At 56.6% G+C, this 9,797-nt stretch overlaps 1 pseudogene; it reads right to left on the bottom strand.

Annotated features, from left to right (window-relative positions):
* Window positions 1–1,952: 1,952 nt before the first annotated feature.
* LOC123450374 lies at window positions 1,953–8,798 on the bottom strand (annotated as a pseudogene).
* Window positions 8,799–9,797: the final 999 nt, after the last annotated feature.

The raw sequence follows: 9,797 nt of genomic DNA on the forward strand, positions 1-9,797 counted from the left end.
TAGTTTTACATAGGTGTAGCAAAGCTGGGGCAAAGGCTGGTGGGTCAGCCTGCCTGCCTGCCGCTAGCTTTTGCAAAGTCGCAATCGCCGCTCGCCACCCCGGAGCTGCTCGGGACCAGCCTCGGCCTGTTGCCGGTGCGCGCCCGGATATCATCAGCCGAGTCAGGCGCGGCATATGCGCCCCTTCCCTTCCCTCCGTCGCAGCCTATACGCAGCTCGAAGCCGGCCAGCGCTCTAGATAAGTTAGGGTGTGACGCCTAAGCATTCGGCGTCACACTACCGCAAGTGCAACGTCTGAAGTTTAAGCGTCACACTGTTGGAGTGGGGCCAGCAGTGCCAGCGCGGTCGGGGGTGTGACGCCTATAGCTAAGACGTCACACAGTGTAGTGTGACGTCTAAGCGTCGGACGCCACATAAAAGGATTAGTTTAGTGAAAAAATTTCAAACACAGTCCAGTTTATGATTTTTTGCATTCAGAGATTAAATTTGTCGATTTTGCCCAAGGGGGAGGCGAGCCATGGACACAGGTGGGCAGGCGTCGGCAGCTGGGGCCGTCGCAGTGGGAGCTGGGTGTGCGCCTGAGGGGAGGTCGTGTCGGTTGGGGCGTATGCACGGGTGCGCTGACGGCGAGGCACAACAAGGAGAGCCGGGCGCGCGTCGAAGGCGAACGCGGCGGGTTGAGGCGAGGCCGCGACATCCATGCGAGTCTGCGGTCGCGCCTGCTTCGACGTCGGCGCCGGTTTGACAATCCGTGTCTGTGAATTCCTCTAGGATGAGGCCTTTCTCTCCTTTTTCGATTTGGCTTTGTTGTACTCCAAAAGCGTACTATATGCTAGTACTTCATCAAACTGATTTGTACCAACGTGTTTGCTTCATGAAAAAAGCGTTGTCGGCTGGTTCTAAGCTGCTGATGTATCAGACTTTGTACTTTGGAATTTTCCGTTCGCATACGGATTTTGCCATGATGATAATCACCTTCAATCTGATTGTTAAAGTTGAGGTGCTCCTGTTGCAGTGTACGGAATGGTCGCGTCGGGACAACCCTTCCATAACAATCTTCTGAGCACGTATTTTTGTATGCCACTGCTGAAACTTTTTCGTCTTGACTGATGAGGAGTTGATGTGGATTCCTGTGTGATGATTCTTCTTCATCTCAACAATCAAGAGTTTCTTGGTCCCTGAAGAATTTCCTCCAAGAACAACAATGCCGTGTGTGGCCGTACGGTGGGCATAAACTGTCGTGATTTTGTCACTTTAAGATGTCCTTGTGAGAGGACTTAGGTGTGAGGCCATCGTAACTAGGTGGGAGCTTGAGAGGGGTTGGTCGGAATCGAGAGATGCGGGTTTACCCAGGTTCGGCCCCTCCGATGGAGGTAAAAACCTACGTCCTGCTTTGTATGTGATGATCTCGGTTACAAGGGTGACGAATCGCTACCTCTGGTCTCGAGGGTTTCTGATGTGTCTATCTCTAATGATTTGTCTTGTCCAGACTTTACTTGTCCCTCTTGGGTGGCCTGCCCCTCCTTATATAAGTTGAAGGGGTAGGCTTACATAGAGTCCTACTAAGAGTTGGTGTCGAAATTCGGGCTCCATAAAACCCTAAAGATTCGAACTCAGGGGCGTGTACAAAGATCTTTCGCGGGCTCGCCTCACCTAACTCGCTACTCGCTGGGAATGGCAGAAAACTCACTCGATGGTGAGGAAGACACTGAACACAGCAGTTTACCCAGGTTTGGGCCGCCGGGAAACGTAATACCCTACTTTTGCTTTGTTGGATTGCCTCTCGAGGAGGTTGGTGGATGAACTAGTACAGTGTTCCATGGCCTCCGGAGGATGGGTGACCTTTCTGTGGTACCGGTGGATGAGTGAATGAATCGGCCCCCTTCTATGAAGTAACCTATCCTCTATATATAGCGGCGGTCTGGGTCCTCTTCCCTTATTGTTTCGGCAGGAAGGGATCCCACAACGGCCAATTTTGAAGGGGGCAGGGGAACATGCTTCCCCTGTCCAAAAGGTGGTCTTCGCCTGCAAAGTGGCTATCAGCCCAGCAGGGACGGGTCCAGGGGTGACGTCCGTCCTGCCGGCGGGCGGCGATGGCCTTGTTGCACCAGAATGGAAATCTTTGGAAGATGCCTTGGGAACCCGCGTACGTCCTTCCCTCCTTTGAACTAAAGAGGAAACTGCACCGTCCTGCAATCCGCTGCTCGCCTGTCCTTCTCTCGCGTCATCCTCGACTCCTGAGGTCGGGTCTCGCCTTGGAATATCCGCCGCTCCAGAGGGGTCCTGAGGAGCCCCCCTGCGGGTCTTGATGTTGTTCCTCCTCGCGAGGCTTAGCCCCTCGCGAGGGCCTTGCCTTGAGTGGTGCTAGGCTTGTTGGTTTTTAGCTGATGAAGTGGTCCAACCCTGGACCGCAGGCAGGCAAGTCTGGGTACCCCCATTCCCAGAACGCCGACGGTAGCCCCCGGGCTGGCTTCTTGGCAAAGCCATGAGGGCAGCCTGAAGCGTCGTGAGCCCCAAATGCCTGTGGGCCAGGTGGAACACGTGTCCAGAGGCGTCCGGGGCGCACCAGACCACGATGGCAGGATCTCCAAGAACTGCGCCGACCATCATTGTTACCATTGGATGGCAGCGGCACGGCCTACCCACGCCCAACGGCCCTCACAAACGTGACTGCTCGGTTGTCAGGTGAGGCGACGTGGGCGGCAATGCGCCCGCCGGCCCACCTCACGACCCCCGAGGGACGCGTGACGCTCGCGCTCCCATGACGGTTGGTGGCCGCGGCTCTCCTGTAAATCTGCCCCACCCCTAGCAAGGGGGGCACTGCGATCTTGAGCTTCCTCTTTGCTTCCTTTGCTCCGCCGAGAAAACCTTCCCTCCCCTTTGTTTCCTCGTCTTCCATGGCGTCTCCAGGAGGCGATCCTGGCAGGAGGAAACGCGTGGCTCCTTTCACGCCCTCGTCCGCCCCTAGGAGTAGTGGCGGAGGGCTCTGAAGGTCGCCGCGCGTCCACCGCCGCTGGGCTCTGACCGATGAGTAAGTCCCTCGTTTGCACCCCCTTTCCTTGTTGCCCTGTCTGTTGCTTGGTGGTTGATCTTCCCTTTTCTCGAGAGCGCCCGTAGCCAAGAAGCTCAAGCTCGGCGAGCATCAGGAGGAGGCGGAGGGGCTGCGGGCTCAGCTCGAGAGTGCCGAGGCCGCCCGCCAGGGCGAAGCGGAGGCCAAGGCTAAGTTGGCATCGCTGCAGAGACAGGTGCAGGAGGCGGCCGATGCTGTTCAGGCCGCCCAGGACGAGGCGGCGTACGCCCGGATGTTGGAGTCCTAGCGTGCCAAGCAATTCATGATCATCGTCGACAGGGCGGCAGGCGTGACACGCCGATTCGTGGGGGATGCCCTGGCGCTGACAAGGGTGAGCAGCGATGGGGGTTACCTTGCCTTCTTCCAGAAGGTGGAGGAGACGCTGGAGGCCGGCGTCTCCCGCGTGGAGGAGGACAACGCGTCTAACGCGCGTGAGCTTCTAGGCCTTGCCTTGACGCTCGTATTCTCGAACCCGCGCCGCCTTGTCCCACAGCTTGATATCCAACGTGTCGTCGAGCTGGTGCCCGCTGAGTCCCGGCATCTTCTCCAGGACGAAGGGCGCCCATGCGTGGACGCCCTGGTGGAGCAGTACGTCCGGGTGACCATCTCCGGTGAGGAGGAGGGCTCCGACGCCGAACCTACCGGCGTTGAGGGCGGTGTCGGCGACCTCTCCCCCTAGGCGTCCCCCGGCTTCTGTTTTCCTGCCCCTATAATGTAGGACCATGAACTCTATCGTGTCGGGTGTCAAACTTTTGTATCTTACCTTTGTTGTTCTCCCTTTTTCCTTTCACTCTTGAATCGATGGTTTGCTCGCTGGTAGTTGGTGCGGCTTGGCTCCCTCGCATAGGGCCCATCGAGGACCGAGCCGTCGCTCGGGGGCAACGACGGCCAGGGCCCTCAGGATGTCCCATCCTCCCGAGGCATCATTTGTGCCGCTGTACGCTTGGTCGATGGCCTTGTTCCTTGCCCGCGGCTTAGGCCTTAGGCCCTGCATCCTTTCATTAGTACTCGTGTTTTCAATTCGTTCTTGGTTCGACACGAAACCAGATGGCCCCCGTCTGAGATAGCGGGGTACTTAGCTCATGGGTTTGCGCCGGTCCCTTCCACAGCTCCTCCTGAGTAGCTCCTGCTTTGTCGGTAGGGTGGGATGGAGACCCTTTTGGCACTCTATGTCTGCGGGTCCCGGTCCCGCACATTTCCTTGCCGCCGTGAGGCGCAACCCATTACCAAGGTTGTTCCTCACGAGGCAAAGTCCCGGCGCCCTGGGTGCCGACATGAGCGACACCTAGGTGGCCGAGTGGCTTTGCGACTAGTAAGGCCCCTAACGCATGTTGCTCAGGAGCCCCCCTTGACACTAAGCCGCTCTACATTGACAGGCCCCGGTCCCGCACATTTCCCCACCATCGTTAGGTTCGACGCACTTCACGGGGCGGGGCCCCGCCGCCCCCGACATCGACCGGAGCTCTAGGATGGCACTAGGGGTGGCGAGTGGCCTTATGAGTGGTAAGACTCCTGAGGCTCGATGCTCAGGAGTCCCCTTTGACGTTCGAGCAATTCCCCATTCCGTCCCTTCGGTCATCGCCGCAAGGTGCCCTGAGGCCTCCCGAGACTCTTTGTGGTGGTACCGTGCTTGATCCGGACCCCCGAGCGGGGGTCGAACGCTATAAACGTTCGCCCCTGTGACGACAAGTCCTTGCTTTCACGCTCCTTGGTGCCTACGGGCGGTGCGGAGCGTTCAACTCCCCAGAAAATGTCATCCAGAAAAGGAGGCTTCAAAGCCGGCGAAACGAGAAACCGCAAGAGAAAATCCCCCGCCCATTTTGTTTTTCAAACATGAAATTAGCAAATTTAAGTCCAGCAAAGGATAATTCAAGCTCCAGAAAGAAGCAAGCAAATGCCGCTCGGGCACCTAGGCTAATCTCCGCCGCCATCTCCCCCCAGCTGCGGGCATAGTCAGTGCTGGACTAAGTTGATTGCCTACGTCTTTTCCCAAGCACGGAGCGTAGGGCTGCCACTAGGCGTGGGAGGGACCCCTCCGCGTCCTCGGGGGGCCGGACGTATACAGCCTCCGCTCGTTATTACGTGAGAGTGTCACGGTGGGGGTGTATCTGGGATGTCGCGAGGACGCTTTGGCCTCGCGGGTGTCCCTACCCCCGAGGCATAGGCGCCTAATTCCTTTTTGGTCATTGGTGGACTATGTTGATTGCCTCTGTCTTCTCCCCAGCGCGGAGCATAGGGCTACCACTAGGCGTGGGATGGACCCCTTCCGCGTCCTCGGGGGGCCCTGGGCGTATGCAGCCTCGGTTCGTTATTACGTGAGAGTGTCACGGTGGGGGTGTATCTGGGAGCTCGCGAGGACGCTTTGTCCTCGCGAGTGTCCCTGCCCCCGAGGCATAGGCGCATGATTCCTTTTGGGTCATTGGTGGACTCTGTTGATTGCCTCCGTCTTCTCCCCAGCACGGAGCGTAGGGCTGCCACTAAGCATGGGATGGACCCCTTTCGCGTCCCCGGGGGGCCCTGGGCATATACAGCCTTGGCTTGTTATTACGTGAGAGTGTCACGGGATGAAGTAGGTTCCGTAAGGATTGAAGGACGATGTAGAGGTGCCACGGGTTGATGCAGGTCCCGCGGGGACTGTAAGGTGAACACGAGGGCGCTCCGGCTTCGTGATGTTTCTCCTTCTCCTGAGACTGGTTGGGGGCTTTTCTACTGCTCTACATCGACAGGTCCCAGTCCCGCACATTTCCCTACCGTCGTGAGGCGCCTCACGGGGCAAAGGCCCTGACACCCCTGATACCGACCGAATGTGCCTGGACGGCACCAGGGTGTCAAAGTGGCTTTGTGACCAATAAGGCTCCTGAGGATCCCCCTTTGACATTTGTCCGGCTCTGCGTCGCCAAGACCCGATCCCGCACATTTCCCAACCACCATTGCTTGTGACCGAATGGACGAACGTAGCTACGGGGTCAAGCTCTACCACCCATGATATAGACCGAGTGCTCGTGGACGGCATCAAGGGTGGCAGGTGGCCTTATGACCGGTAAGGCCCCTGAGGCTCGATGCTTAGTAGCCACCTTTTGACGCTCAAGCGGCCCGATTTCATCATGTTGATTTTGGCCCTCGGGAGCCACGGGGCCTCCCTAGGTCCCGCGAAGGGGCAATGCGCACCGACGAGATCCCCCGCGTGGGGGGGGGGTAGATCGCACAAAAATGCAAGCAATGTATGATGTCAGATCGCTGAATGGATGCAGCAGAAGTTATGGGAGCATGCGTAAATGATGTGATGGCAGAGGTGTGCCCTGAACACTTGAGGTTCAAGCGGCCAGCAGACACCCCTTAGAGCAGTGAACCAAAAAATTACCTCGCATAGCTTCTTCACGCGTGAGGGGCGCCTCGTGAGGCCCGACCCTCGGCGCCCACACCAGCACCGTAGTCGCGCGGGTGACCCGCTCCACTTGTGTCTTGTTGCTTTCTCTGACCCGTCCTCCTGAGGACAGGGACCCGGTTCTTCGCAGTTCCTCCATGGGGGCGGCGGCTGGCGTCATGCCCCGCGACTTGGGGGCGCCTCCCTGCCCGCGCCTCTTGGGCCCAGTGCTCCGCCATTGGGAGCCCTAGGGTGTGGCTCAAGGGGGACCCCCCGAGCGTTCCTTACTCCTGAGGAGGATTGGCGCCTGGGGTGGATGCGTGAGGCTCTTCCTCGACGGGAGGGTTAGGTGGTGTTACATAACACTGTACGTAAGGCTCCGTGTAGGTGTTAGATCGACCTCCAAAGCCGTTCAACAGCGCGAAGGTGGCGGTCCCTCTCTGCGGTGGGGGGAGGTCCCCCGGTCGCGTTGCTCAGAGTTCTTCTTGTGATGGGCCTCCCTACGAAGTCGCTTGCTCCTGCTACCGCCGTTGGGTGGTCCCGACATTTCCCGATGCTGACTCCCCCCTTGGTACCCTGGCGTGTCTCCATTGTCGTAGTTCGCCCGCACCAACACCTCCGCTGCTCACTGGCTGCGCTTGAGGAACCGCTCCCGCCTGGCCACCCCGGGTTGTCGGGGGTTGACCTGGTATTAGTGATGCACTCCGGTGTGTGCGTTGGACGTCCCATCGTTCTCTTCGTGCCCCTGGTGGTTGCCGGCATGCTGTGCCTCGAGGCCAGCCACCAGAATCCGGAGGATGAGGAGGGCAGCATGCGACGCGTCTCTCTCGGCCCTGCCAAGCGCCGGAGGGGCCCCGCCACTTGCAGGCCCGAGGACCGTCATGAGGTGCGAGCCCCTGGCGCCTGGCGCATGTGGCCCTGAAGAAGAGTGGGGTAGGATGGCCTTCTGGGTGATGGAGATCAGCTATGTGATGTGGTCCGCCGAGGCATCGAAGCACCCTTGTATCGGTCGTTGGCGGACCATCTCGCTCGCCATCTGCAGCGAGTCGTGCGTGCTGAGATCCCGCAAGTTGATGCAGCGCGTCGTGGATGTCGGGGGCGCCGCCCAGTCGCCGTGCGCCTGGGTGGCGCGGGTGGTTGTGACGGTGGAGATGATGTTGACGATCTGGTACGAGCCGCCTGGTACCACAACACCGGTGCATGCACTTCTGGCCACTGTGGTATGATGGGAAGCCAGCTCGACGAAGCTCAAAGAAGCTTATTGGGCGCCCGTCATCGGACGAGTGGGCCTTAGGGAAGATGAAGATCGAAGAAGACCTTGATACGACCCCTACCTGGCGCGCCAAATGTTGGATTTCGGGCTCCACAAAACCCTAAAGCTTCAAACTCAGGGGCGTGTATGAAGATCTCTAGCTAGCTCGCCTCACCTAACTCGCTACTCGCTGGGGATGGCAGAGAACTCACTCGACAGTGAGGAAGACACAGAACACGACAGTTAACCCAGGTTCGGGCCGCTTGGAAGCGTAATACCCTACTCCTGCTTTGGTGGATTGCCTCTCGTGGAGGTTGGTAGATGAACTAGTACAGTGCTCGAGGGCCTCAGGAGGCTGGGTGACTTTTGTGTGGTGCCAGTAGATGAGTGAATGAATAGGCCCCCTTCTATGAAGTAACCTATCCTCTATATATAGCGGCAGCCCGGGTCCTCTTCCCTTATCGTTTCGGCGGGAAGGAATCCCACAACGGCCAATTTTGAAGGGGGGCAAGGGAACATGGTTCCGCTGTCCAAAAGGTGGTCTTCGCCTGCAAAGTGGGTGCAGCCCAACAGGGATGGGTCCAGGGGTGACGTCCGTCGTGCCGGCAAGCGGCGATGGCCTTGTTGCACCAGAATGGAAACCTTTGGAAGATGCCTTGGGAACCCGTGTACGTCCTTCCCTCCTTTGCACGAAACGGGAAACTGCACCGTCTTGCAATACACTGCTTGCCTATCCTTCCCTGCGTCATCCTCAACTCGTGAGGCCGGGTCTCGCCTCGGAATATCCGCCACTCAGGAGGGGTCCTGAGGGGGCCCCCTGCGGGTCTTGATGTTTTTCCTCCTCGCGAGGCTTGGCCCCTCGCGAGGGCCTTGCCTTGAGTGGTGCTAGGCCTGTTGGTTTTTGGCTGATGAAGTGGGCCAACCCTAGGCCGCAGGCAGGCAGGTCTGGTTACCCCCATTCCCAGAACACCGACAGATGGACTAGCTTCTCTTGAATCCTCATGTGGGTCTCTTTTCCCTTGGAGGGAATCTTCTCTTCTTGGGCCTTCTATGTGAGCCGCCCTTCAGGCCTCTCCATGAGCCTCCTTCCGTCGGCTAACACACTCGGCCATGGGCCTTGTTGTCCAGGTTAACTCGACAAGCGGGGTGACCCACAAGCCGCCAGGTATGGGTCGGGTCATTCCTCCTGGTTGGGTCAAGTTGTGGGTTATATCCGCAACATGTGTTGAAGCCTTCGTCGACACTCTCTTGTCGACTCCATAAACAGCTACCGGAGGAGGTCGAGCCTAGAGCAACGCCTAGTTCTAGACGTGTGAACTTTTTGGGTAACTTGTTGCCAAAGGGGGAGTAGTGTATAGATCAATAGGGCTTTGAGAGTGTGTGTGTTGTTTTATTTCCTCTCTTTAGTTTTCAAAACTTTTAGTGTTTTGGATGTCTTAAACTTTGTGTTTATCATACGCTTTGATTGTTGATGCTACTATTTCATACCATTGATCTATCTACATGATGATCATTCACTCATTTGTTTCGTTTTATGTGTATTACTATTCATTCGTATCATTTATGTGCACCACCAAGATGTATGTGACATGGAATGGTGACCCATGATCCTAATCAATTGTGCATTTGCATTCAAACACAAATTTAAAATAATGCACAAATTTAGGGGGAGCTCTTGCTTTTCACATACTTCTCAAAGCAACGATGACAATCATTGATTATATCTTTATTGAAGCTTTGGTCTATATGTTGTCATAAATTACCAAAAAGGGGGAGATTGAAAGCACAACTTCTCCCTAAGGTGGTTTTGGTAATTAAAAACAACATATGTGTCATTGAACTCATGATTTTATCTAAGTATATTCTAGAAAAGTTCAAAGATGTGTTGGCTAAGGATTGTGAGGAGAACCCCTAGATGGAAGGAACATCTATTGGCAACAAGCTTGAAGACTCTACATTTTATATTTTGTGAGAAATCACATTTGAGTCCATAGGAAAGCCAATACTATTAAAAGAGGATGAGGTGACTACTATGATCTGGTTGCTCAAGTGCTTAGAGATAGCCACCAAAAATACTCAAGAAATTCTCCCACAAAATTCTTTATCTAAAG

Source organism: Hordeum vulgare, chromosome 4H (assembly GCF_904849725.1).
Source record: "Hordeum vulgare subsp. vulgare chromosome 4H, MorexV3_pseudomolecules_assembly, whole genome shotgun sequence".
In the NCBI taxonomy this organism is placed as follows: Eukaryota; Viridiplantae; Streptophyta; class Magnoliopsida; order Poales; family Poaceae; genus Hordeum; species Hordeum vulgare.